Source organism: Dendrobates tinctorius, unplaced genomic scaffold, assembly GCF_039654945.1.
Source record: "Dendrobates tinctorius isolate UK_male_01 unplaced genomic scaffold, ASM3965494v1 ptg000014l, whole genome shotgun sequence".
In the NCBI taxonomy this organism is placed as follows: Eukaryota; Metazoa; Chordata; class Amphibia; order Anura; family Dendrobatidae; genus Dendrobates; species Dendrobates tinctorius.
Window position 1 is genome coordinate 25,216,662 of NW_027361682.1, and position 27,976 is coordinate 25,244,637.

At 43.1% G+C, this 27,976-nt stretch overlaps 2 long non-coding RNA genes across 2 annotated transcripts in view; one reads left to right on the forward strand and one right to left on the reverse strand.

The window, feature by feature from the left end:
* LOC141070399 (uncharacterized) overlaps window positions 1-27,976 on the forward strand; it is a 136,658-nt gene that overhangs the window by 80,951 nt on the left and 27,731 nt on the right. Inside the window, exon 2 of the long non-coding RNA XR_012226657.1 lies at window positions 26,762-26,907. This is a non-coding gene — a long non-coding RNA (uncharacterized lncRNA). The remainder of the gene's footprint in view (window positions 1-26,761; window positions 26,908-27,976) is intronic.
* LOC141070410 (uncharacterized) lies at window positions 249-26,763 on the reverse strand. The gene is made up of 3 exons (XR_012226658.1): window positions 26,574-26,763; window positions 3,033-3,134; window positions 249-757 (listed from the first exon to the last, which is right to left on the reverse strand). It is a non-coding gene; the product is annotated as an uncharacterized lncRNA (long non-coding RNA).

Genomic DNA, 27,976 nt, shown 5'->3' on the forward strand with positions numbered 1-27,976 from the left:
GAAGAAAAATATAGAGCGAAATCTTATCTAGGTGGGCCAGGAGCTTGGCTATGTCCATTTTCCTCCTTCGGATATCCTGTAACTAGCTGCAGCAGGATCTCCCCCCCCCCAATGATTATAGTAGGGCAAATAATTATTAGACTTTACTTCTTTGGAAGTGGAAGACGTTTTGGTCAACCCTAGTTTTTCTCTCAATGGGCAGATGAATGGGTTTGTGAATAATAATGAATGATGGTGAAGACTCCCAACCTTCTGGACTTGCTGTTACACACCTATCACAGGCACAGGCTCTTTTCCTTCTCCCTGGTCTGCTCAACACTGTTGTGCTCCTCGTGTGGCCCAGCGAGCTTCCATGTGCCTAGGCCTACGTAAGGTCCACCAAGACTCACACCTATGTCTTGGTATTAAGACTCTTAGTTTTCTCTGTCTTCTGTCTGCCTGTGGCCTCCAGTGTTCCAGTACGTGCTCCATATTCATACCTGCTTTCCGGTGTCCTGTCTGCCTGCAGTCCTTAGTTCTTCCAGTCCATGTGTCCTGCGTGCATTACCTGTTTCACCAATACCCGTGACCCATGTGCCCACCAGGACCAGGGGCTTTGAGGTTCCACCTCTCTAGGTGAGCCACAACACTTGGCTCATTTGAGGGTAATATATTGATAGATACCATGTCCAGATATCATGAAGTTGCCAAAATCTTAGAGTCTGTAGATGATCATGGTGAAGCTTGTCATCTTCTTTCCACTTCTGGATTGATATGACTATGAAGGTAGATAATAGGTCATAGAAATGATAACTACATGTATGACTAGTTGTAACATATCAAGATGATAGCGATATGGGTGTGTCTATGTATTATACTTACAATGTTTGTTGAGACTGATTTAAAGTACAGGGTGAGATCTTATTTTTTTTCACTTCCATTTTTTCCATTTTTATTTTTTGCAGGATGAGTTATTAAATTCCACCCTTTTATTTCCTATATAATTTATTGAAAATAAAGAAAAAATCTTTCTGTTGTGATATGTAAGTAAACCCCAAAAAACTACAAATTCCACCATTTTTTTAGGTTTGCACTCAATAAGAATCACTTGTTAACTTTATTCGACTGGTCATCGCAACTATGGAAATACCAAGTTTAGATTTTTTTGCTGTTTTTTTACATTTCTTACTAATTTGTAAGAATAGAAAAGAAACTTAAGAGTAAAAAATTGGCTTGTGTCACCCTATTTGAAAAGCTATAACTTAATTATTTTTCCATCAACAGAGCTTTGCAGAGCTTGGATTTTCAGGGATATAGTTTTTATTAGCATTGTTCTGAAGCAAAAAAAAAAAAAAGTGCATAGTGAATAAAGACTTCAGTCAATTCAATATAGCTAAATGGTTTAAAAATACATACATTCATTAAAGGTTATATCCGGGACAAAAAACAAAAAATGCACCTAAGCACTAACAGGCAGGTAATTGCAGCTTACCTGCCTGTTGTGCATGGCGCTGTTCTTCCTGGGGAAGAGCTGGGGATTCAGCTGCCTCTGTTGACGGGATGGGGCAGGACTTCTGGCAGCATTCTGACTGACAGCCGCCTCCCCAAGTTAGGTAGCGGAGATCCGGCAGTCATTCCGAACGACGCTGGAAGTCCCGCCTAGTCGACAGAGTGGAGCGGAAAAGAAGCCTCAGCTCTGTAGACGTGACGTCAGCAGAGGCTTCTGATTCCCCACCAGGAGTGGTCTGTGACTACTCTGTGCCAGGGGAGAATGGCGCTGTGCACAGTAAGCAGGTAAGTTTCAATGACCTGTTTGTTAGTGCTTTGGTACATTTTTACCTATAGAATTTTATACTTATAAAATGTCATATTTTGACTTCTATTTGCATATTTGAACTCAATGTCACCACTGGGACAGGTAGGAATCCTGTATTTCATGAATTTAAATAGAAGCCGGTGGCAGAATCAAGAACCAATACTCAGACATAGCCTGAACCCATACTTAGCAATCTGCTATTAAGCAAGAAACCATAGAAAAAACAAGGACCCCTAATATATAACTTTTAATTAAGCAAAGCTAAAATTATGTTTCAATTTGTAGATAAGTAAAAACAAACATAGGGAGTGGGTCTTTATAAGGGAAAAGGAAGATTGCAGTAATAATCAGGGTGTATTGGGACATTTTTGATGCTAGGGAATAATAAAGACATCAGGGAGAGCCGACGATGAGTGGGGGCTCCATATCTCAGAAACTAAGGGTGTCACCAACCTCCACTGTCAGGCAGGACACAGTACAGTGCCCTGGTAGGGCGCACTAGGATACATATTGCTGTAATCTTCCTTTTCCCTGATTAAGACCCGCTTCCTATGTTTGTTTTTATTTATCTACAAATTGAACCATGACTTCAGCTTTGTTTAAAGTTATATTTTAAAGATACTTATTTTTTCTACGGCTTCTTGTTTGTTACTAGGGAGTAGGGACCCTTAGCTAATTTGAAATTTGGTTTGACCCCAAGTTTCAAGATGAGCCTAGAGGCCTTCTTTAGGCATATCACTATCCTGGGATCGTCTTGTGGGGGTGATGAGGTGAGAAAATCTTTGTCTATGTTGGGGTCCCAATGTGGATACTACCATGACACCATATTATGGCTACATAGTGGTGTCTGAACAACAAACTGGGCAGGACACAAATACGGTACAGTAGATGAGGGGGCAGAAACAAAAGACCGATTTTATTGAAAGACAGAAGACCATATGCTGGAAAATAAGATTAACGGTTCTTGTAATGAGCAATAATAGATACAAGGAGAGAAAGCTAGAGCGTGTACACAAGCTGTTGTCCCCTTCAGGGCGTCCACTGCAATCTTCACTTGTAGCGCTCTGCAATTTGGTCACCCAGTTGGACAGTGGCATATTCTGGCCATCAAATTTGAGCATCACGCTAAACAACTTGCTCATAGGGAGGGCCCTTGCAGGGGTTTCACCATTGCCTATTGTACTCACATTAATAACACCACCATTGCTGTCAGCCACCTCCACCACTGTGACCATACCTTGCTCGCAGCGTCACTTGTAGTGGTGCCTGAACAACACCACCGGGCAGGACTCAAATATGGTACAGTTGACGAGGAGGCAGAAATAAAACACCGGCTTTACTGAAAGACAGAGGATTATATGCTATAAAATTAGACTAATGGTTCTTGTAATGATAATAGCAATAATACATACAAGGAGAAATAGCTGGAGCGTGTACTCAATCTGCACTCCAGCTATGGTAATGCAAAGTTCAATACTAACAGTATAAACAATTTCTACAAACTACTGTCTTCTATCTTCCTACCTGGCTTTTGATAATCGGCCGCATTGCTACAGCGCCGTAGCTAAAGAAACCTGCTCTACACCCTAACACAGTTGAACACCAGTGCCTCACCAACAGTTCTATAGAGCTTAGGATAAAGTCTGATAGTTTCTGCTTGGTCCCGATATAGTAGAGTCAAGTTTGTTCCTTTGAGCTCTTTTTTCAGGTTAATGTTTCCATCTTCTTCCGTATCTGGGCAAATCTCATTCCTAGTTTCAATGTTGAGGGATTACTGGTACCACAGCATTGTTTCTCTCTCAGGTAACAGGTGCTCGGGGAGAACCACCTAAGCTGTGCGATGTGACTCTTCTGATATGGTCCTGATGATCGATCCTGTTGTAACCATGCACTATCTTCTCCCTTGAAGCTGTTAGTTCTTTTACCAGTCTCTCAGTGTCAAGACACACTTATTGTCCTGTCTTTCTCACCCAGGCATGAGTCCTCCACTTCCTGAACAGACATTTCTTGCTTATTGCTCAAACCAAAGCCCAGCAAGCTGCAGGAGTGAAAGCACTAGTCCAAGTGCACGCAAATCAGAAGGGAGCATTGTCTCTCAAAGTCACAGTGTAATTCAGTTCGTGACAGGGGCTGACCCCCTACAGCTATGTAAAGCCAGTCATGTTTTTTGTAGAGCCTTGCCTAAAGCTGTGCTGTGTTTGGTTGCAATGGGGAACAAGGACCATCTTTCTTTTACACAGTTTCTTAAATCTTCCACATGGCTTGTATTTTATGACCTACGTGATATGGTGGATATAAGGAAATCTATGGCAAAAGGGGTTAATAATTTCCTTTTGCAAGCGACACACAGCCTTATGAATATTGATTGGCTGGCACGCGTGGTTCTGGTATGCGTTGTACAAGCTGTTCATATTTGTTTTGAAACACTCTCTGGAAACCCGGCTCGGACAAGTCTGAAATAAGCCCTATCATTTCAGTAATTCATGCTCTTCTTGAAATAAACAGGTATATTATATAAGGCTCCAGAGGATTGTAAAGCTTGACTATGTCAATCAACCATTTTCCACATTTTCAGAACACAGTGAAATCCGGCCTATAGAGCATCAAATCCATTTACCAGCACTGCTCGTGCAAAGCCAGGTCAGGTAGACTTGGCAGCTGAGCTAAAAGTGGCACCCCAAGTGAAAAAAAACCTTACCTTAAGGCATATGCATATGTAAAAAAAAAAAAAAGTTCTTTTACAAACTCTAAGAGAAGGGGGAATATTTTACGTACGACATTGCATGCTCCTTTTACATTGTACTAGTCTAATAAAGTATGCGTGAATTAAAATTCCTCTAATCTGACACCTCATGGTTCATCTGTGATGGTCTGAAGGAGCAAAAAAATCTAATATTTTGTAATGTAATGTATAAGGCTCTTGCAAATTGATCATTTCTATAATTTCTCATTTGGAGGAATCACATTTTTTTTTCCAGTCTGTAATCTCTGGAGAGTTTTACAGACCTTGTAATAGGAAACATCACCAGCACCTTCTCCATATTGAAATACTTTTCTCTTTACTCCTTTCATGTAGGAGTAAGAGGTGTTGACTGAACTGTTGCGTTCCTAGCCCTAAAGACACCAATTGTGTTGTGTGTATTGTGTCCTGTGTCCATTGTACATGTATATATTATGATGTGGTTTTATGTTAATGTAAGATAATGTTGGTAGTGTAGAATACAGGATAGGATGGGTTAAGACATAGGTAAGGACTTAGGACATAAGGTAGGTGAGTAGATAGTTGACTGTAGTTAGCTAATGACATAAGATAGTGTTAAAGTTTGGAACTAGACCATAGTGGGGGGGTTTAGTGCTAGTGAAAGAGACTACTTTTTGTAGATAGTCAGATAAGGACAAGTTCAAGTTGTAGTAGGAAGTGTCTGTGAGCAGCTAAGAAAAGGTGACTAAGGAAAAAGGGAGTAACGCAACCTGGAACGGGCTGAAGACGAGACAGAGTGGCCTTACACCTTAAAGGGGTCCTTGAATAGGATGACTTGTCATGAGAAACCCTGAGTTTGCTAAACAAGAAAAGGTACTGTTACTAACTGAGCTTGTGGGACTAGTGGGGGCCCTGAGTTCTAGATCCAGGGTGCTAGTTGTGGAAGAAAAAGAACATGGAACCACTGAGAAAGTAGAGAGGCTTGCTGATCAGGACTATGGCGACAAGCTAGGCTGTGACAAAGTGTGGTGAAACAATGTGCTTCACCCGCCCTGGGGTATACTACAGTGGAAGGAAACTATGTGTGTGAAAATGCTTTACACTGTGAAGGAAACATCCATAAGACTTTGTGCTCGCTATCCCTTGCATATAACCTTTACCAAGTTACCATTCAGTAAAGATTACACAGGTCAACGAAAAAAAAAATTTTTTCTGGTGTCCAAAATATTTTAATGAATTTGGGGTATTTTTGGGGTGCTGATTCTGAATATGTCATCAGTTTTGCCAGATTGGCTCAAGTTTTTGAGATTTTTGGTATCTTATTTATAGCACTTGTTGGTAAATGCGACGCATCATCTCATTAATTTCTTTGGATTAGTACTTGAACTGAGCAGTTCTCAATATAGTTTTGTGTTAATTAGTGTTCTAAAAGTTTGTTCATAGCTTGATTTTTGCACTAACTTTATGTTGTTGTCTGTTTTCCAGTGAAAAGCATGAACTCATCATGAAGAAGTTGTCTTAACGATCCAGACTCATTCTGTTACATTTGTGGTGAATATACACTGCCAAAACATAGAAGAAACATAACAGACTTCGTAAAAAAAGTGTATTTTGCCTATTTTGGGGTTATGCTTGGGGACCAAGACAAGTTTTGGGCACCACACATAGTGTGCAAAGCATGTATCGAATTATTACGAAAATGGAGCAAAGGACAAAGAAAAAGCTTCAAATTTGGTGTTCCAATGGTGTGGAGAGAGCCAAAAAATCATCATGATGACTGTTATTTCTGTGCAGTGCAAGTGCAAGGATTCAATAAGCATAAGAAACGAAAATGGGAGTAACATGGAATCTGCAAGAAGGCCTGTCCCTCATTGTGAAGATGTGCCTGTACCTGTGTTTACCATAAATAACAGTCATCATGATGATTTTTTGGCTCTCTCCACACCATTGGAACACCAAATTTGAAGCTTTTTCTTTGTCCTTTGCTCCATTTTCGTAATAATTCGATACATGCTTTGCACACTATGTGTGGTGCCCAAAACTTGTCTTGGTCCCCAAGCATAACCCCAAAATAGGCAAAATACACTTTTTTTACGAAGTCTGTTATGTTTCTTCTATGTTTTGGCAGTGTGTATTCACCACAAATGTAACAGAATGAGTCTGGATCGTTAAGACAACTTCTTCTTGATGAGTTCATGCTTTTCACTGGAAAACAGACAACAACATAAAGTTAGTGCAAAAATCAAGCTATGAACAAACTTTTAGAACACTAATTAACACAAAACTATATTGAGAACTGCTCAGTTCAAGTACTAATCCAAAGAAATTAATGAGATGATGCGTCGCATTTACCAACAAGTGCTATAAATAAGATACCAAAAATCTCAAAAACTTGAGCCAATCTGGCAAAACTGATGACATATTCAGAATCAGCACCCCAAAAATACCCTAAATTCGATGAAATATCTTTGGCACCAAAAATGCTGTTGACCAGTGTTATGTTTTAGAATGAGAGTCTTCTCTATTGAACTTTGAAACCTATGGTCGTGGTCGGCCAACACCATCGGCAACAGGCAGCCTGTGCAGGGGCAAGACCCTTACAGCATCAACACCCATACAGGATCCACTCTTTCATGTAGCACACCGGGGTGTCATAGAAGACGAATGCCTCTCCTGTGGCTACCGACTTGCATCGCTGCTCATAGGCAGGGGCATTTATGCACAGTTATAATCTGGAGCACCAAAAAGCAATAGGGGAAGGACAATAGGGGCACTTAGTATGAGGTGAGAGGGTGGAAAGCTGAGAAAACAGACTGCCGTTCAAAGGGTTAGTTTCACCACAATGAAACCAGGGGAGGAGTCCTGAGGAGATAATTTGCATATTCTCAGGGTATTCTGGGATAAGTGAAGAGTCTCCGCGAGCTCAAAGAACACTGGATATTGGCCGTTGCAGCTGAAAGGAGGACATCAGTAAACCAAGGAATTTTGGCACGTTTTTCGCTGCTCTGATATCTCAATAACAATAAGAACATGGAAGAGGCCAGGAGCCATTTGGTGAGCTGAATTTCTTGCTACTTGTTCACAGATTTACTAGTGGGAAAGTCAAACTTCACATGCGACAAATGCAAGCTTGTGTCACTATTGGAGGAAAAGTTGCAAAATCTAGAAGAGAGGTTAGCTACATTGAAGATCATTAAGGAAGGTGAAGAGTTCTTAGACAGAGCAGAATTATCTCTTCATGTTACAGAAAGAGAAGAAATTCGAAGTGCACCTGAAGAAACAGAGGAATGGAAGCATGAGACCCAGAGAAGCAGGAGGATCGGGAGGCAGTCAGCGCCCATACTGCTCAGGAACCAGTACCAGGCTCTCACGCAGGAGAACGATGAAGAAATACAAGAAGATAAGACTTTGCCCACAAATACCAACCTTGTACGCCCTCAGAGTTCTCCTGGATGGAGAAAGAAAAATGTTGTGAAGAAGAAACGGAGAGTGGTGGTCATGGGGGATTCCCTGTTGAGAGGAACAGAGGCCGCTATCTGCAGACGAGATATAACCTCAAGAGAAATGTGCTGTCTTCCAGGTGCAAAAATTAAAGATGTGTCTGACAGGATATCAGGACTCTTCAGACCTAGAGATGACTAACCATTCCTGCTAATACATGTGGGGACAAATGACACGGCAAGAAAGAAGCTGGAAACCATCTGCAGTGACTTTGAAAACTTAGGTAAGAAAGTGAAAGAACTGGGAGCGCAGGTGGTCTTCTCTTCCATCCTCCCAGTGGAAGCCATGGAACAAGGAGGTGAAATGAGATTCTGCAAGTGAACAACTGGCTACGTCGATGGTGCCGTCAGCAAGGATTTGGATTTATGGATCACGGAGTGAATTACCTTTACGATGGACTACTTGCTAGAGATGGGGTGCACCTTACAAAGATTGGAAAACACGTATTTGGAAGTCGCCGTGCTACACTTATAAAGAGAGCTTTAAACTAGAACTATGTAGGAAGGGAAGCAAAAGGCCAGAAAAAGCCATACACCAGACAAATACTATTGAGAACTCTGCTATTAGAATTGGAAGGGAAGAACAAAGACAAAAAAATCTAAATAATAAAAATATTGGGGATAGAGAAACCAATCACAAACTAAAATGTTTCTATACTAATGCACAAAACATGGGCAACAAACAAGGAGAATTGGAACTACTAACACAGGAAAATAAATATGATGTCATTGAAATCACTGAAACTTGGTAGGACAATATACATGATTGGAATGCAAGGCTAGAAGGATACAACTTATTTGCAAGAAACAGACTTGATAAACGAGGAGGAGGTGTCGCATTGTATGTTAGAAACGCGAATATTTGCACAGAGATTGAAGCTTCAGAGACTGGGAGCTCTGTGGAAACTGTTTGGGTAAGGCTGGGGTCACACTGCGTTATGGCAGTCCGTTAAACTGTTGTACCGCGGTGTAACGCAGTCCTTTAACGCTGCCATAGACCCACATTATGTGGCGCATCGCGATGAATGCCGTAAAGCGGCACGCGTTCGCGATGTGCCGTCATTCACTGACGGAGCCTCGGACGTGGGCTGCAGCATCTGAGGCTCCGTCACCGCTAGTGCTGATTAATCATCAGTGCTAGTGGCATAGCAGAACGCATATCGCATTATTCTATAGCGTTAACACAGCCCGTCAACGCTATGCATTGAACGGGCTGTGTTAACGCTATGTGAACCTGGCCTAAGAATACAAGGAGAGAACAACGGAAATGCCATTGTAGGCATTTACAACAGGCTGCCTGTGCAAGCTGAAGATATGGATGAACTCTTTATGCATCAAATGGCCAAGTTCTCCAAAAAATATGACATAGTGGTCATGGGAGATTTCAACTATCCAGACATTTGTTGGGAATCTCCCTCAGGCAAAACTAACAGGTCAAACAAATTCTTATCCTCTCTTGCTGACAACTTTATCTTCCAAACGGTAGGGGAGAACACAGGGGGATCTGCTACCTTGGATCTAATCCTTACATAAAGGGATGGTGAAGAAGCAACAACTTTTTGACGTTTCGGCCTCACAACGGCCTTTATCATATAGTCGCCCTTTAGTCGCCGTGCCTGTGCAGTGAGTGAGCATGGCGGTGCCTGCATCTACCACTGCCACCAATGATTGCAATTTACTTTGGGCACACTGGCATAATTGTGGATCCTCTAGAATCACTTGCCATAAAGGCAATTTGCTTTGGGCACATTTACATAGTGGTAGATCCTCAGGAACCAGGACCACCTGCTACAAAGGACAATCCATTGACTCTAAAAAATCGCCTAACAGTGAAACTATTTACCTGGTGACTGCAAACTCTCCTCTCTAAAGGGCGACTATATGATAAAGGCCATTGTGAGGCCAAAACGTCAAAAAGTTGTCGCTTCTTCGCCGTCAAATAAAATAAAATTATTTCACTTCAATCAAAAATTTACGTGTGCAGTGACTCTACTGTATATTGAACTTATGCTGACGGGACTACCAGTTCCCTTTTCACTAGCACCGTACATCCACACCTTTGAGTCGAGTGCTAACCATCCCTACTATCCGTTATATGGAATGGACAAGGCAACTGTTAGGTGGATTCATAACTGGCTTAGTGATCGGACCCAAAGAGTGGTCGTAAATGGCTGCACATCCAGTTGGAAGAATGTCTCAAGTGGGGTATCACAGGGCTCTGTCCTGGGCCCTGTATTGTTCAACATGTTTATCAACGATTTAGATGAAGGAATTGAGGGTAACATGATTAAATTTGCTGATGACACAAAGCTAGGAGGGATAGCTACTACTAGAGAAGAGAGAGAGAGGATTCAAAAAGATATAAATAAACTGGAGCAGTGGGCAGCAACTAACAGCATGGTTTATAACAGGGAAAAATGCAAAGTACTTCATCTGGGCATTAAAAATGAAAAAAGAATATACAGAATAGAAGGAATAGGGCTAAGCAACAGTACATGTGAAAAAGACTTGGGTATACTAATAGATCACAGACTGAGCATTAGTCAACAGTGTGATGCAGCAGCAAAAAACAGGCAAATAAAAATCTGGGATGTATTAACAGAAGCATGCAGTCTAGATCACGTGAACTCATTATTGCCCTCTACTCCTCTTTGGTCAGACCTCATTTCGAATACTGTGTCCAGTTTTTGGCACCTCATTTTAAAAAAGAGGCCTGTATGGGTAAACCTTGTTGTTCTTTTGCTGTTCTCATTATTGGAGGATTTTCAAGTCCTCTTTTTGTACTGTGCTGTATTATTATTTAGTGTTAGGTACCCGTAAGCGTGGAGATCTTTGACGTAGGTTACGGGCTCACGTATTTTGGCCAAAATATCAGCTAATACTCCACATTTTTTTAAATGTGTTTTTTGCACTTTTTATTCGGGGTGCAGTTGGGCCCATTTGGTCTTGTAAACTGCGGTGTCTGTTGTTCACACGGCATGCATTTTTTTAGCGCTGGGCAGCCCGCCTGAACTAATAGAAGGGTGTTGGTACTAGGCTGGCCTGGATGCTGTGCGGGCCATAGTGTGAACAGCGCCGCATACAAGTTGTTTTGTGCATCAACATACCAGGCAATCGCCCCCTCCATGTATTGGTAGGCTGGAGCAGTTGCTTGATTGGTATTTTTGCACCTGTGTTGCCATCTTTATTATATGGGTCCACTGCATCCTGATAGTGCATTTGTTTGGAGGCCTGTATGGGTAAACCTTGTTGTTCTTTTGTTGCACCTCATTTTAAAAAAGACATCAATAAACTGGAGCAAGTTCAGAGAAAAGCAACCAGAATGGTGATCGGTCTGCAAACCATGAAGAACGGTTACAGGATTTGGGAATGTTTTGCTTGCAAAAAAGAAGACTGAGAGGAGACTTAATAGCTGTCTACAAATATCTAAAGGGCTGTCACATTGTAGAAGGATCATATTTATTCTCATTTGCAAAAGGAAACACTAGAAGCAATGGGATGAAAATGAATTGGAGAAGACGCAGATTAGGTATTAGAAAGAACTTTTTGACAGGGTGATCAATGAGTGGAACAGGCTGTCATGAGAGGTGGCTAGTTCTCCTTCAATGGAAGTCTTCAAACAGAGGCTGGACAGACATCTGTCTGGGATGATATTGTGAATCCTGCTTTGTGTAGGGGGTTGGACCAGATAACCCAGGAGGTGCCTTTTAACTCTACCATTCTATGATTCTATGATTTAAACCCTTTCATATAGGAGCCATCATTGTTATCGAGCTCTCAAACAGTGCTGTGTCCAGTCAAACATCTCCCCTGCAATGACCATCTATGCAATACGTGAACTGGTTGAGTTAATGGCCCTTTGCCTTTGCTCTTCGTTTTGTCTAATTTTGTGTTTTTTTTGTTTGTACCCAATTTGTTGTTCTATTTGCGTCTTTCTTGATGTCTGTAAGGAAATCACCCCCACCATCACCAATCTGTGACGTAGATTACACAGTCGCAGCTGTCTGGCGCCCCCTTACCCTCAGGTCAGTAAGGGAACTGCACCTAGGATAAGTAGTTGACGGAGAGGCTGCCCTGTCACATACTGGTTATTTGGTCACTCTGCAGTGAGGGCAGTATATATATATCACTAGTCCCAGGCGGGGAATATATATATATATATATAAACGTCCGTTCCGTCATTGCCAGGATACCCCAATAACACCAGAATGGTATTCTACCACTAGTTCCTCGTTAGATATAAGCCCGGTCCGTTATCAAGCTTATATTGGGTCAGAACCAACCCCAGGTAGTGTATAAGTACCAGCCAGACTCACAGACGTGGGAAATCGGGTTTCGAGATTAAAGAGCAGCCCAAAATTATTTGATATTTTAATTTCCAAAAGGCACACTAGATATTACAAATACTTACGGAGTAATATACATGTACTGTAGCCAGAAGTAGAGATAAAAGTAGGGTGCAGGTTTGGGATTAGAAAAAAAAAAATTAAAAAAAGCGCTCCAGCTCCCATAAAAACATGGATTTTTATTTTTCCATTAAAAACATTTAAACAGTGGCATGCTCATGTGAGGCAGCTCAGGGAACAAGCGACGCGTTTGATCAGCAAGATCTTTATCACAGCCTGTCTACAGATGGCAACAATGAATTATTTAAACTATTGAATGACCAATGAAAGAGTTGGTTCACATCGCATGGTAATTTCAAAGGTCCTATTCAACGAAATACAAACACAGAGACAATGGAATTGCTAAGTGACCAATCAATGAATACGTTTACATCACATGACAAATTCACAGGTCCTTTTCAGCAAAAGTAAATGTACAATGACAAACAACAATGAAAAAAGATAAGAAAAAAAACAATAAACTATGTTTCATAATGGAACATCAATTCATTCTTTCTGTTTAGTCCATTTGGAAACCTAGAATTTAAATTAAAAATCCAAAAAGCATCCCGCCTTAGAAGGCGCTGTCTGGTGTCACCTCCACGTGGGGAGGCAATGATCCCTTCTATTCCAGAAACACAGAAAGTATGTGTGCTGAGGTTATGATGAAAAATAAAATGTTTGGCCGCAGCTGACACATTACGATTAGAAGCTACACTGTCAATATCTTGGAGATGTTCAGAAATTCTAATTTTAAGTTTTCTTGTGGTGCAGCCAATGTAAAATAAATTGCAAGCTGCACATGTAATTTTATAGACAACAAAGGTGGAATTACAATTTATGTATTGTTTGATTGCATGTACCATAGTACCATTCTAGTTGTCAAAAGTTTTGATGGCAGAAGCATGCTTGCAGGTTCTACATCTATTATGACCGCATTTGAAGAAACCTCTGTATTTTAGCCAGGATTTTTTTATTTTTTTTTGTTTTGAGAGCCAAAAAAGGCACTTGGGGAAACCTTGTTACCAATAGATGGCGCTTTTCTCGAGACTATATTCACACCAGAAGCCAAAATTTGCATTAAAAGTGAATCCTCATATAACACCACTCCTCTGGGTTGGACTTCATTCTCCTCCCTTGAACTCCTAGCTGAAATAATTCCCAATATCTAGGATGGGTTTCTGGATCACGGAGTGAATTATCTATACAATGGACTACTTGCTAGAGATGGGATGCACCTTACAAAGATTGGAAAACATGTACTGTATTTGGAAGTCGCCTTGCTACACTTATAAAGAGAACTTTAAACTAGAACAATATGGGAAGGGAAGCAAAAGGCCAGAAAAAGCCATACACCGGACAAATACAAATGGGATGACTGACATCTCAACGGATTCGTTGGGGCTGGACCAATACAGAGAGTACAAACTTGGGTCAGCTAAGTGGTTCTGGAGAGGCAGTCTCAATAGCTCGGTACCCAGACTGCTAGAGAAAGATGAGATGCAGAGGTGCGTATGGAGGGCTTCCAGGGTTCTGGTAGTATATAGTGTTGTGAGATCATTCTCCCCTTCATCTTTGATGTCTGATGAACTCCCTCTGCTGGTGAAGAGAGGTAGTGAAATTGATTGGGATGGGAAGAACCTGTCATCGGAACAGGCGGAGTGTGATTGGACATCTGGAATTTATGAGTGGATATAAGGCAGCCGACGTCCTGCAGGGCTGCTGGTGATCCTTTCTGCTCTGAGCTCTTGCATCCAGCTTAGTTCCTGTCTACTAAAAGCTAAGTTTTTGCCCTGCTATTATTCCATGAGATTTTGTCTGCTTTCCTTAGTGTTTGTATTCATCCAGTCCTGGTTGGGACTGGCTGAATTCCATTTTTGTCTCTGATCAGTTGATCTCTTTGCTCTGTTTTCAGAATATACCTGAGTGCTGATATAGTGATTTTGAAGTCTAGCGACTTCAGGGCCTTTTTCCTATCAGACGGTTGGGACATTTTTGGTAGGGTTTTTTGCGGATTGCTGCCAGCATCTTTTCTGTCCTGTCCTGTCCTATCTATTTAGTTGAGCCCCATCGTTTGCTCAGCCTGTCTGTCTGTGTTTGTGTTTTCATCTGTTTTTCACCAACAATACATGTTGGGGGCTGTCTTTTGCTTTGGGGTCTGCTCTGGGGCTGTTTAGATTTCCCCTTTCCTTCTTTAGGCTTATGTAGTTCTCCAGCTGTGACGAGGGGTTTAGGGTACCGTAGGAACCCCCCACGGCTACTGTTAGTTGTGGTGTATAGGATCAGGGGTCTGCAATCCGATAGCTACCAACCTCTCCGGTTTTCTGGACTTAGCTTGTATTTTTGCTTTCTCCTCCTCCGGTGACTCATTCATAACAGAATCACCAGCCATACCGCAGATTCTAGGGTGCTCAATAGCAGGAAAGAATTGTAAAAAAAAAAAAAAAAAAGTGCCAGAATTTTTTTTTTTTTTTTGGTGTATATTTTTTCCTCTATTTCTCTGAGGCCGTAGGGGGAATTTTTTCTCAATGGAGATTAAGCAATTGTCTGATCGTGTGGAGCAGCTTACTGCTGAAGTGCGGGGAATTTCCGCCTATCTTGCTCATTCACATGCTGCTGAACCAAAGATCCCTACTCCTGATGTGTTTTTTGGGGATCGGTCTAAATTTCTGAATTTTAAGAATAATTGTAAATTATTTTTTGCCTTGAAGCCTAACTCATCGGGGAGCTCCGCGCAGCAGGTTAAAATTGTCATCTCTTTGCTGCACGGCGATCCCCAGGATTGGGCGTTTTCTTTGAAACCTGATGATCCTATTCTGACTGATGTGAACGGATTTTTTCAGGCCTTGGGTTGTTGTATGATGATCCTAATGCTATTGATCAGGCTGAAAAGGCCCTGTTGGCATTTAGCCAGGGTCAGGATTCTGCAGAGTTATACTGTCAAAAATTCCGAAAGTGGGCAGTCCTTACTACCTGGAATGATGGTGCCTTGGCAGCTCTCTTTCGGAAGGGTTTCTCAGAAACCATAAAAGATACTATGGTGGGATTTCCTGTTCCCTCTGGTCTTGACGATTCTATGTCATTAGCCATTTAGGTTGATCGGCGTTTGCGCGAACGCAAAACTGCACGAGAGGTGCTGCCACCTGTTGAACAAATGTCTGAACCTATGCAATGTGATAGAGTTTTGTCTAGGGCGCAACGTCAGGAATTCAGAAGGCGTAATAAGCTGTGTTTTTTCTGTGGAGATGCCTCTCATATTATTTCTGTCTGCCCTAAACGAGAGAAACGTTTTGCACACACATTTGCTGTGGGTGGTGTTCAACCTAAGTTTCTTCTGGCAATTACTCTGATCTGCTCCCTGTCCACATTTTCCGTTAAGGCTTTTGTGGATTCGGGAGCAGCTCTGAACCTGATGGACTTGGATTTTGCTAAACGTTGTGGGTTTCCTATGACACCTCTGCGGACGCCTATCCCTTTGAGGGGTATTGATGCTACTCCTTTGGCAAAGAATAAACCTCAGTTTTGGACCCAGGTGGCAATGCGGGTCGCCCCAGACCATCAAGAAAATTGCAGATTTTTGGTGTTGCATAATACCATCGTTCTGGGGTTTCCCTGGTTGCAAATCCATAATCCAGTTTTGGATTGGAAATCTGTGTCTGTGGTGAGTTGGGGTTGTCGGTGTGCCCTTAGAGACTGTCCTATATTCTCCACCTCTCCCCAGTCGCATGATGTTCCTGACTATTTGGCTGATTTTTATGATGTATTTAGTGAGAATGAGTCTGCGTTCTTGCCTCCTCATAGGAGTTATGACTGTGCAATTGAGCTGAGCCCTGGGTGTAAATTTCCCAAGGGTCGACTTTTCAATTTATCTGTACCCGAGCACGAGGCTATGCAATCCTATATTAAGGAGTCGTTGGAGAAGGGTCATATTAGACCATCCTCTTCACCCTTAGGTGCTGTTTTTTTTTGTGGCCACGAAAGATGGTTCATTAAGGCGTTGTATTGACTATCGTTCCCTCAATAAAATTACTGTTAAATATCAGTATCCGTTACCCCTGATTTCTGATCTATTCTCCAGAGTTAAAGGTGCTTGCTGGTTTACCAAGCTTGACCTCAGGGGGCGTATAATCTTATTCGCATTAAGCAGGGGGATGAATGGAAGATGGCGTTTAATACTCCGGAGGGACATTTTGAGTACCTGGTGATGCCTTTTGGGTTCACTAATGCCCCTTCTGTCTTCCAGTGCTTCATGAAGGATATTTTCCGAGACTTTGTGGATACATTTTTGATCATCTATCTGGATGATATTTTGATCTTTTCCAAGGATTGGGACTCTCATGTGGAACATGTTTGGACTGTGTTCAGGATTTTGAGGGAGAAGTCCCTGTATGTCAAGGGATCGAAATGCCTTTTTGGTGTACAGAGGATTTCATTTTTGGGATTTATTTTGTCTCCGTCAACTATTGAAATGGACCCAGCCAAGGTACAGGCCATTTATGATTGGGTTCAGCCCACTTCTTTGAAGGCCCTCCAGAAGTTTTTGAGTTTTGCTAATTTTTATCGTAAATTTATAGCTAATTTTTCTGGTATTGCCAAACCATTCACTGATTTGACTAAGAAGGGGGCTGATGTGCTGAATTGGTCTCCGGAGGCTGTTTCTTCTTTTCAGGAGCTGAAGGGAAGGTTCACTTCTGCTCCAGTTTTGCGGCAACCAGATGTCTCACTCCCGTTTCAGGTAGAGGTGGACGCTTCTGAGATTGGTGCAGGAGCTGTTTTGTCCCAAAAAGATCCTGTAACATCTAAAATGAATCCCTGTGCTTTCTTTTCCCGAAAGTTCTCCCCATCCGAACTTAACTATGATGTGGGGAATCGGGAACTGTTAGCCATGAAATGGGAATTTGAGGAGTGGAGACATTGGTTGGAGGGAGCTAAACATCAAGTCGTGGTCCTTACAGACCACAAGAATTTGATTTACCTGGAGTCGGCCAAACGCTTGAATCCTAGACAGGCTAGGTGGGCCTTGTTTTTCACACATTTTGATTTTGTGGTCTCTTTTCTTCCAGGCACTAAGAATGTCAAGGCAGACTCCCTCTCTAGGAGTTTCTTTGCTGATTCTCCTATTGTGACCAAGCCTGCTACCATCTTAGGTGAGGGGGTAGTTCTTTCTGCCATCTCGCCCGATTTGAGACGTGTTCTGGAAGAGTTTCAGGAGGACAAACCTGAGCGTTGTCCCATTGGAAAATTGTATGTTCCTGACCAGTGGAGGAAGAGAGTGATGTCTGAGGTTCATTGCTCCGCATTGGCTGGTCATCCAGGTATTTTGGTACTAGAGATTTGGCGAGTCGGTCTTTTTGGTGGCCCGCCTTGTCTCGTGATGTCAGGAATTTTGTGCAGTCCTGTGGGACTTGCTCCTGGTCTAATCCTTGTTCTCGCTCTAGTGGGTTGTTGATGCCTTTGCCGGTGCCCAGGAGGCCATGGACCCATATTTCAATGGATTTTATCTCTGATATGCCTGTCTCTCAGAGAATGACTGTTATTTGGGTGATTTGTGATAGATTCTCTAAGATGGTCCATCTTGTACCACTCCCTAAGTTGCCATCCTTGTTGTGAGTTCATTTTTCCCTTCACCAGTGAGGTCTGATGAACTCCCTCTTTTGGCAAAGGAAGGTAGTGAGGCTGATTAACAAACAGCTGAGCAGGTAGATGATGACTGGGTCACAGGAACTGATGACTGGATATAAGGCAGTCGACGCCCTGCAGCCTTGCTGGTGATCTTCCTGCTGGATTCTTGGAGACCAGTCTGATTTCTGCTTCTCAAAGCTAAGTTTTGCTCTACCTTTTGTACACTTTTGTTCTGTTTTGTTTGCCTTGTTTTTTGGAGTTCAGCCATCCCCGGCCGGGGGTGAGCTGAATTCCATTTTTGTCTCTGATCTGTTGATCTCTGGCTCTGTCTTCAGAATATACTTGAGTGCTGATATAGTCTTTTTGAAGCCTAGTGACTTCAGGGCCTGTTTTTCCTATCAGTCTGTTGGTTCATTTTTGGATAGGATTTTTGCGGATTGCAGACGGCAGCTTTTCTATCCTGTCCTATTTAGTTAGCTTGGGCCCCATCATTTGCTCAACCTATCTTTCTATCTGTGTTAGTGTTTTTCATCTTGCTTCACAGTCATATGTTGGGGGCTGCCTATTGCTTTGGGGTCTGCTCTGGGGCAGTTTAGATTTCCCCTTTCTGTCTTTAGGCTAATTTAGTTCTCCGGCTGTGATCGAGGGGTCTAGGGCACCGTAGGTACCCCCCACGGCTACTGCTAGTTGTTGTGGATAGGTTCAGGGGTCTGCAATCCGATAGCTTCCAACTTCTCTGGTTTTCTGGACTTAGCTATTATTTTTGTTTTTTCCTCCTTCGGTGACTCATCCATAACACATCCTCCTCAGAGTTGGTGCCCTTGTTTTTGCAACAGGTGGTTCGCTTGCACGGGATTCCTGAGAACATTGTATCTGACAGAGGAGTTCAGTTTGTTTCTAGATTTTGGAGGACTTTCTGTTCCAAGCTGGGAATTCAGTTGTCCTTCTCCTCTGCGTTTCACCCTCAGACCAAATGGGCAGACGGAGAGAACAAACCAGACTTTGGAGTCGTATTTGAGATGTTTCTGCTGATAAGGATGATTGGGTTTCATTTTTGCCCTTGGCCGAATTTGCTTTAAATAATAGAGCTAGTTCTGCCACTTTGATGTCACCTCTTTTTTTGTAACTTTGGGTTTCATCCTCGATTCTCTTCAGGGCAGGTGGAGTCTTCTGCCTGCCCAGGTGTTGACACTGTGGTGGAGAGAATGCACCAGATTTGGGACCAAGTGGTGAATAAGTTGTCTCTCTCCTAGGAAAAGGCCCAGCGGTTTTCCAACCGGCATAGGACCATTGGTCCCCGGTTTAAGGTGGGTGATATGGTTTGATTGTCATCAAAGAATATCTCTATGAAGGTGGCTTCTCCAAAGTTTAAACCTAGATTTATTGGACCTTACAAGATTTTGGAGATTCTTAATCCGGTCTCTTTTCGATTGGCTCTTCCTTTTACATTCAAGATCCATAACGTGTTTCATAAGTCTCTGTTAAAGAGGTTTGTTGAGCCAGTAGTTCCTGTGGTGGCACCTCCTGACCCTGTATTGGTTGAAGGTAATGTGGAATATGAGGTTGAGAAGATACTGGATTCTCGTCTGGCTAGACGGAGACTCCAGTATTTGGTTAAATGGAAGGGTTAAGGCCAGGAGGATAATTCTTGGGTCCCTGCATCCGATATTCATGCCGAAAGATTGGTTTGTGCTTTTCATCGGGCCCATCCTGATCGCCCTGGTGGCGTGGATGAGGGTTCGGTGACCCCTCCTCAAGGGGAGGTACTGTTGTGGGTTCATTCTCCCCTTCACCTTTGATGTCTGATGAACTCCCTCTGCTGGAGAAGAGAGGTAGTGAAATTGATTGGGATGGGAAGAACCTGTCATCGGAACAGGTGGAGTGTGATTGGACATCTGGAATTTCTCAGTGGATATAAGGCAGCCGACGCCCTGCAGGGCTGCTGGTGATCCTTTCTGCTCTGAGCTCTTGCATCCAGCTTAGTTCCTGTCTACTAAAAGCTAAGTTTTTGCCCTGCTATTATTCCATGAGATTTTGTCTGCTTTCCTTAGTGTTTGTATTCAGCCAGTCCTGGTTGGGACTGGCTGAATTCCATTTTTGTCTCTGATCAGTTGATCTCTTTGCTCTGTTTTCAGAATATACCTGAGTGCTGATATAGTGATTTTGAAGTCTAGCGACTTCAGGGCCTTTTTCCCTATCAGACGGTTGGGACATTTTTGGTAGGGATTTTTGCAGATTGCAGCCAGCATCTTTTCTGTCCTGTCCTATCTAGTTAGTTGGGCCCCATCGTTTGCTCAGCCTGTCTTTCTGTCTGTGTTTGTGTTTTCATCTGTTTTTCACTGACAATACATGTTGGGGGCTGTCTATTGCTTTGGGGTCTGCTCTGGGGCAGTTTAGATTTCCCCTTTCCTTCTTTAGGCTTATGTAGTTCTCCGGCTGTGATGAGGGGTCTAGGGCACCGTAGGAACCCCCCACGGCTACTGTTAGTTGTGGTGTATAGGATCAGGGGTCTGCAATCCGATAGCTACCAACCTCTCCGGTTTTCTGGACTTAGTTTGTATTTTTGTTTTCTCCTCCTCCGGTGACTCATTCATAACAATATAGTATATTGGACTTACCCCTGAAATGCACGGTGCTCTCATAATTCATCTCTAGGTGTCGGTGATGCTCGGACTAGAGCTTCCATTGATAGATAATTGATGCTGGCCGCCTTACACAAAAGACAGCAGGGGGTCTTAGCTCTGCTCCTCCTTGCCTTCATTAACATGTGGCCTCTAATTCTCTGGCATATGGTAAAGTTCTATTCTTTTGGGAATTGTTTACTTATTCCAAGGGTGGGGGCCACAGCCCTGCTGTGAAGGGAGATCTCTGGATAATCTATGGGGCCTGAATTAATAAATCCCCCAACTGATATTTTTTCCAGAACTCCACAATTTTGGCACCAAAGATGAGTACTAGTCGAAAATGACTTTTTGGCACCAAAGTACGACTTCTGGCAACAAATATCTCAAGAACAGTTCAAGATAGAAAAAAAGCCAAATTATTTATAGATTGTGTTTGCCCATTTGATTAATTTAATGCCAAAAACTAATAACAGACTAAAAAGGAAAGTCACTTAACAAACCAACAAACAATGTTTATAAAATCGAATGGTTTGCAGTTGGTCATACACATTACACCTTAGCAAAATGTTGGCTACATCTGCCAATTTTGGCAGCACAGTACAACTTTTTAATGAGTAAGGGCCTCCCACCTCTCAACTGCAGATTCTGTCAGTGGGAAGAAGGAAAACTTGAGTGCACAACCTTTGTGTTCTCAGGGAAGATAAGCCCCACCAGAGGTGTGGCAGTCTACAGGTTGAAAACACATGCATGCTTTGCAATCCATCAAATTTGTATGGCAGCGTCCTGACATTTCACTGTTGAAGATGTCTGGGTAAAGAAGAATTGGGCAGCAAAATGTCAAAACATGATTCTTTTGTTTAGGAAGATAAGAGGTGTTTGACTGTATCTCATTATATTCAACCAATTCAGAACACATGAACGTTCGGCGAGCCATCTAATGTGTATGAGCACCTCCTGCCTCTCCCCTGGAGATGATGTCTAGGGTGAGAAGGATTGGGAAGTTACATTTTAATGAGGTTGACTCTTCTCCCTGCAAGGAACTAATGCACAAAGGTTGAGTCAAAGATTTATGTTTAAGGAGGATGAGGAGAGGTAGCTGTCGGCCCAATGTGTGTTGGGCTGACAGCTATCCGATGTGCATGGCCAAATTAACATGCCTCCAGGAAGACAGCTAAGTATAAAAATTTAGCCAAACTATTTCAATCATTTGGTTTAGACAATTGGTTTTCTCCGCTCAGACTCGAGATGAACTTGTCATTCGATCTCGGGAACAAGTGTCTATCAGATTCTTTAAATTATCAGATGACAGATTAAAGGATTGTTTCTCAATTGGGTTTCTGTAATCATTCCAATATATTTAGAAGTGAAAAACAAGTTTGTTTTTTTTCTTCGACAGAACACATTTCAGGTGGAAATCCAACGTTTGCTGATCCAATGTCAGGGGAGCTATAGATAAAATACCAACCGCTAACATAAGGGAATCATTTTGATTTGATATGCCTGTGATAGGGTCGTGGAAATAGTGGAAGAAAGCAGAAAGGCTAATTTGCTAATGTAAATGTTCCTAATATAGACATATTGAATTAAAGGATGTGGAATGTTTCAGGCCACCGCTATCAGATTAACATATTGCATCAAAAGTCCATGGAAGAAAGCCAATGAGACTGTGGTTGTGAATTGATGAGCATTGTAAGATAAGGCCTCTTTCACACATCCGGTTTTCAGCATCAGGCGCGATGCGGCGAAAAGTGTAAAAACCGGATCCGGCGCCGGTTGCCACCGGATCCGGTTTTTCCCCCATTCAGTTTCATTATTGCCGCATCGCGCCGGATACCTATGCGGCGTATCCGGTTTTTGCCTGATCCGGCAAAAACAGCCTGTCCGGCGTCTGGAAAAAACGTTCCATGTAACTTTTTTTGCAGCGCCGGACCGGCTTTTTCCACAGCGCATGCCCGGACTCTGTGAATGTTAACCCCACAAGTGCCCGGCGAGAGAGAGAGAGATCTCTCTCTGTCACCCGGACACTTGTGAGAGATCTCTCTCGCCGGGCACTTGTGGGGTTAACACTCACAGTGTCTGGGTGAGAGAGAGAGATCTCTCTGTGGGGTTAACCCCACAAGTGCCCGGCAAGAGAGAGAGATTCTCTTGCCTGGACACTAAGTGTTAACCCCCCATGTCTCTCTCTCTCCACCCCCTCCCCTCCCCTCCCCTCCCCTCCCCTCTCCTCCCCTCACCTCCCTTTCAGCAGCTGTCTCATTGGCTGCCTCTGTCCACCTCGTCCTGCGGCTCCTTTAATAATGTCCGATCCGTATCGTCTCGCCGCACACACATCCGGTGTCACGGCTGCAGGCCAGATCCGGCGGCCCGGCTTTTCGCCGCACGCCGCCGGACCCCACACACCGGATGTGTGAAAGTAGCCTAAGGGGCTACATAGAGCCAAGCAATTCTGAGAGATCGCTCCCTGACAGGTCAAGGACTGCGGCTGTGATACATTTGTGGCAAGGAAATATGTTTGAAGTTGTCATTGCTGATAGTGTGGACAGACAGGGGCCTGCACTTGGAAAACCCTTTGGAAATTATGTATAAGGGTACCGTTACACCTAGCGATGCACCAGCGATCCCGACCAGCGATATGACGCGGTCAGGATCGCTGGTGCATCGCTAGGTGGTCGCTACTGAGCTGCCACCAGGCAGATCTCACCAGCGACATCGCTGGGGACGGGGGTCACTACTTACCTGTCAGACGCGGCGATCCTGCGTCCTCCCGCCCGGCTCCACGCGTCGCTCGTCGTCACAGCAGGAAGCGCCGCAGGAAGCAGCCGACGAGAAATGATCCAGGAGCTTCTCGCGCGATCAGCGATAACCAGCGGGGGAGCCGGTCGGAGGTAAGTATCACATGCAGCGATATCGCTAGCAATATCGCTGCAACGTCACAAAATCGGTGACTTTACAGCGATATCGCAGTGTGTAACGGGGGCTTAACTGCCTGGCGCCTGAAAACCCTAATTTACAAGCCCAACAAAACAATCAAAAATGGAGGAACCCAACCCCAAATTTTCAGCTTTTGTTTAAATTAAAACTCAAAAAAGACCTGAGAGAAAGAAAGCGATTGAGACCAAGACTGCAAAATTCAGGAAATTCGGTTTCCTCCTTCACTGATCAATCCACTCATTTCTAATAACAATGTATCAAATTTAGGTCACCATGAGAGATGTGCAAAAGGATTTTCTATAACCCAGGCTGGCGTTCATTTTGGTACTCCATGTCAGCAAGACCAGGGTCCTGCAAAATTCCTTGGTGGGCACTTCAATGATGACATCCTGCGCACCTTTGGAGCTTACAAATTTCCTTGCTTGGCCATGATATCACAATAAAGGCCCCATTACACATAACGATGTCCCAGCGATCCCATCAACGATCCGACATGATGGGATCGCTGGGACATCCTTAGGCTGATCACTGGTGAGCTGTCACAAGATAGCCCCTCCAGCGATCAGGACCAGCGACGCTGGACGCTGGTTTCTAATGTAAGCATCGGGTATCTAAGAGCCGCGCGACTCCTGGATACCCGATGTTTACATTAGAAACCAGCGATGCGTGCTGGGCAGCGGAGTCCAGCGATAAAAAATGGCCCAGGCCGATCAAGCACGATCAGCGATACCCGGCAGGGGGGCCGGTCGTTGATCCCCGTCACACACAGCGATCTCGCTCGTGAGATCGCTGTAGCGTCACAAAATCAGCGATCTCGCCAGTGAGATCGCTGTGTGTGACGGGGCCTTAAGACTAGTCGCTAGACCTCTTTTGACAACATGATATTATGGGGCCCTTGGAAATGTCACAGGCGCCTAGGATGTCAGCAGTCGCTGGCTGAGAAATTTTGCAGTGCTTTCCTCCACCTTTCTAGGACTACTGATATGGATGCCGGACCAGGTCGTGAAAATTTTTATGCTCATTTCTAGCCAGATCTGTTGGATGACCTATGTTTTATTCCTGAGAAGGTCAGATCTTGCATCCATAAAAGCTCTGCAGCCTCATAGACTTTGCACCATGACGTAACCTCAACATGTGAATACACCTTTAGTCCGAGATCACACTGCAGTTTTTCATTGCAGTATCCATAGGTTGCACAAATATAATTTTTTTTCATGAATTGTATTCACATTTTACGGTACTATATGTGGCAAGTTTTTAAACTAACTGTTCAAGAGAATCTTGAAAAATTCTCTCAGGTCACAGGTGGCAGATTGAGGGCTAGGTCTAAAGATGGAGCATGCTGACATCAGGCACTGGAAACCATCCAAAAACACTTGCTTCTTGGATGGGATCAAGTGGGTTTCAATTGGCACTCAAGAGATTTACCAACTGCTACAGGAGTCTCAGATGTCTCTCTTTCAAGATGTTGTAGGAGAGTTGAGTCTGATCCACTTTCACATTAAGGCCAGGATCCATCTTGCGTGTGTAATATGAGAAACTCGCATCAATATCTGGCACTGCCACCGGCACTCAGGACCGGAGCGTTCAGCTGCATAAAAATACATGCAGCCGCACACTCTGATCCCGAGTGCTGGCGGCAGTGCCAGATATTGATGCGAGTTTCTCGCATTACACACATGTGACCTCGGCCTAGCATAGATAATGTTCAATCTCATTATCATTACACACAGGATTATAATGAAAGGTAACATCTATATATACAGTAGATTTCTAAAATTCCACCAATTACAATAGGTTATGTCACAGCTCACCTACTCCTCCTATACAATGGCTGATAATTCCTCTATATACAGCAGATAACAGGATCCACCATTCATAATAGATTATATCACAACTTTACCCCATCCCCTTACTGTACAATGACTGATAGCACCTCTATATACAGTACAGTAGATAACACAGGATGCACTATTCACAATAAGTGATGTCACAACTCACCTCCTCCTCCTCCTCCTGTACCATAACACCTCTATATATAGTAGATTTTACAGGATCTGCCATTCACATTAGGTGGCCACAGCTAACCTCCTCCTGTACAATGACTGATAATACCTCTATATACAGTAGATAACAGGATCCACCATTCACAATAGATGATGTCACAGCTCACCTCCTCATCCTGTGCAATGACTGGTAATTCCTCTATATACAGTAGATAACACAGGATCCACCATTCACAATAGATGATGTCACAGCTCACCTCCTCCTGTACAATGACTGGTAATTCCTCTATATACAGTAGATAACACAGGCTCCACCATTCACAATAGGTGATGTTACAGCTCACCTCCTTCGCTTCCCATCACAATGACCTTTGTCTGTTTAGATCATGGTCAGATAATGTTTACAATCAAATAGTGTTTATGTGTGTTTATTGCTGCTAATGTGCATGTGAAGGAGCAGAAGTAGGAGCCCCCAACATTACATCAGAGAAACACTAGTGTATCACATCTGATGCAAGACCATTGGATGCGAAATGTTAATGACACTCGGCTCCTGCTCTGCTGCGAATGTGATCCGAGTGTCAGTGCTCTGTGCTCCGATCACCTCACATGAGAGAATCGGAGCACAGCTACGGAAGAGACGGAAAAAGTAATTTCTCCATCTCCTCCATTGCTGGCTTTCGCGCAAATCGCACTGTACTTGGGTGATATCTGAGTGCAGTGCAATATTTCACATGCACCCATAGACTTATATAGGTGCATGCCATCCCATTCACAGATGCAATCACAGCATGCCGAATCGGTAGGAGAAAATAATCTCACATGTGAGCTGCCCCATAGAGAAATATTCGGGCCGAGTGCCATCCGATTTTTTATCACAAGTGTGAGCAAGCCCTAAGTGTGAGAATAGCAATATATTTCATTTTACTCTATTTAAATAGTGAAAACAATTTTAAAAAGCCAAAGAAATGAACAATTAAATCAAATGCATTTAATTTAACATACAAACCTGAATGGAGCAATAGGTCATTTTCTGATGAACGCCTTCGCCTGTTTTCATTGTGGACTGCCCGTGAATGGTAATTATTACCCCAAAATGACAATGAAATAAAACTTAGGATTTTACACAATTTCTACATTTTCCAGAGACTGTAGAAGTAAAGCCAAAACAACATTTTTTTTTTTACTTGTTTTCAGTCCTTTAAATCAATGTAAAATCAGATCAATTGCAAAAGAAGCCGAGAACAAGATTATCTGTGTGACTTCTGCAATAAAATAATCTTCGGGAATACGAAAGCAAATAACCGAGAAAGTCTACGAATGATAAGGATCAATGAAGGCAAGTAAGTGCTGGCAGCTCCTTCCTCCCACACCTGACATATCTAATCTAAATCCTCTGCTAGTAAGTACCTACAGCTCCTCTCCGTCACGCTTCATGGGGTTTAGTAGGGTTATTGGGGATTAGGCGTTCCCGCCCACCTTCTCAGCGGGGTCACCAGTATAACAACAGGTCTCCCTAAATTTCCCATATTTCAGAAGCCATGACTTAGATTCTCGCTTTTCTTTCATCATGCAGTAGTCGTCTTAAAGCTTGCCTCTTTAGATCGTGTTCACACTTAGCGCAAATGCAGCGGTTTTTTTTTTCTGCTGTTTATGCAATTGTCCGCACCAGTGTATGCCCTATCAATCCTCTCCGACTAGCATTTTTACCACCTTTTCAGAAAACCGCATTGCAAATGCATACTGTGAACACAGCCTCAGCTGCACAATGGGTATGCGTTTTCATGAAATGACATCCACTTGCTCTGCAGCTATATTTACTAAACTTTCTGCACCAAAAAAAAACACAACGGAAAACAAATGCAGTATTTACGCTACGGCCGGGGTCACACATGCGAGAAACTCGCACGAGTCTTGCATCTCAATACCCGGCACTGCCGCCGGCACTCGGCACCGGAGCTTGCGGCTGCATGTATTTCTATGCAGCTGCACGCTCCGGTCCTGAGTGCCGGCGGCAGTGCCGGGTATTGAGATGCGAGATTGTTGCAAGTTTCTCGCATGTGTGACCTCGGCCTACTTTGGAACATGGTCATCTATCAAGAATTGTATTGTAGGATGTGAATGTAACAAAAACAGCAATTCCACAATCGCAAGGGATTTTTCCTTCTTTTACTGTGCAAAACTAGTATGTAAACTTTATTACGATTACTGCAATACAAAGTTTAGATCGTTTTTGGTAACCTTTACTACGTTTTTACAAAATAAGAAAAACTTTAAAAAAAAAATGCTGACATATTCTGAAAGCCATATATTGTTATTTCTCCATTCATGGAGCTATATACAGTAAACTAAAATTCTTATTACTGTTGGGCAATTTTAACTTTTTAATCACTTTTTATTCCATTTTTTGTG